A 1,775-nucleotide genomic window follows, 5' to 3' on the forward strand; every position below is an offset into this window, starting at 1 on the left:
GATGCTGTCGGGTTTGCCCATGAATAGAAAGTTGAGATATGATAAGTTGTGCCGTTGCATTTATCAATCTATACATATGTCACTCATGGGCCATTTAATACCATTGAATAATTTGATGCATCTTCCTCCGCTGCCTTCAGGACCAGCAAAGCCCCTTTTTGCTCTGATGTACAACATAAATTATCTCATTAACACATCTTTTGTTGCAAATGAGATTTCCTCCCTCCGCCTGAACCTCATTCAATCACTTTCCCTCTCTTTACCCCATTCTCCCGCGCAAGCAATCTAAAGCGCTCCTCCGGGACGCTGGCTCTGCTGTAATTCAGGAGTAGATTAGGAGCAGATATGGTATCTGAAGGCGGCAGGCCTGAGACAGACGGCACTTGAGAGACAATGGGGGGTATAGAGAATGAAAGAGAAAGGAAAGACAAAGACGGAAACAGAGAGGCAATGATTGGAAAGAGAACGAGAAAAAGACACAGACATGAGTATCGCCAGACAGACAGTCTTTGTTATTGGCCCACAGGGACAAAGTCACAGCAGAGCCACTCGGTTCATCTTAGTCCTAAAGACTCCCTGTTAATCAGACGGCGACATGCAGTTTTCTCCTGAAGGCGACTCCAGATGCTCAGCCCGGGGGCGCGCGCATCACAAGCTCCACATTGTCACAAGTGTTGGGATCATAAGAAGAGCCAAACATCATATGACAATAATGATATCACAGACAATCATCTACCGGCGGCTGTCTTCAACTTTCGTGGCCTGAAATGAACTGCTTTTCAGAAAACTCAGATGGCGATCGCATGGTCAGCATCAAGCCGTCATAGTGAAAGACAAGACGTGGAGCCGAAGGAGTTATGGACCCCTGGCCTCACCCTCCCCTTCCGAGCGTGGGCAGAGGATCTAGCGTGACTTCCAGGTGTCGTGGAAGCTCTAGTAACGTGACATTCTTTGTTTCAGGGAATAATTCCCCGATGAAAACATGACTATGAATATTGTATTCCATTTCTGCCAGAGGATCCTGGACCTTTGAGAAGCATTGCGGTGAGTTTCAAGAGACTCACTGCTACAGTAATAGCATTTGGTTTATTTACTGGGAACACCACACACACTTTGCGTGTGACACAAATATCACAATTTGCATAGATTCCAACTGCAGAACTATTTTGGGAGTTAAATGAAATTGCTTTCGTTCCACTCGATACCAGCACATCCTGTTTATGTTTTCTGCACGCTGAAAAGAGCCTCTAACTATTGAAAACCCAATAACCTCAAACGTTCAACACATTTGGAATTGTGGACCATAAAGTAACATAAAGTGTCCTGACTTTTTTTTTCAGCTAATCAAACGCTCAGTGACGACTGTTTTCTGAACAGAAACAACCGACCAATCTGAGCTTTGTAGGTGCAATGTAAGATCAAGTTGTACTTCTGTTATCTACCTGTCCATGAAGGACAGTGCATGCTGAACAACATGTTTGACCACAACAAGTAGGGATCACGGGTGGCCCTTAAAGAATGGCGATGCCTTCGTCCTTTTGCCCGAGGCCACGAAAAAACATATGACCACCACCGTCCCTCTCACTGTGTAGCACTGTGTGTGTCTCCGACAGCCGGGACACAGGAACAGTTGGAGAACCATTCTTCTGGCCACGTCCCATCGCACTGCAGCGCTGCTCGGCTCCAAGTCCGTCGTCAGTGGCGGGAACACCAGCGCCGTGTTTGCTGTGGTCATCAAACATTAAACACATGCGCAGGAACTCACTTATCTTTCC

This window comes from Scophthalmus maximus, chromosome 15, assembly GCF_022379125.1.
Source record: "Scophthalmus maximus strain ysfricsl-2021 chromosome 15, ASM2237912v1, whole genome shotgun sequence".
Taxonomy (NCBI): domain Eukaryota; kingdom Metazoa; phylum Chordata; class Actinopteri; order Pleuronectiformes; family Scophthalmidae; genus Scophthalmus; species Scophthalmus maximus.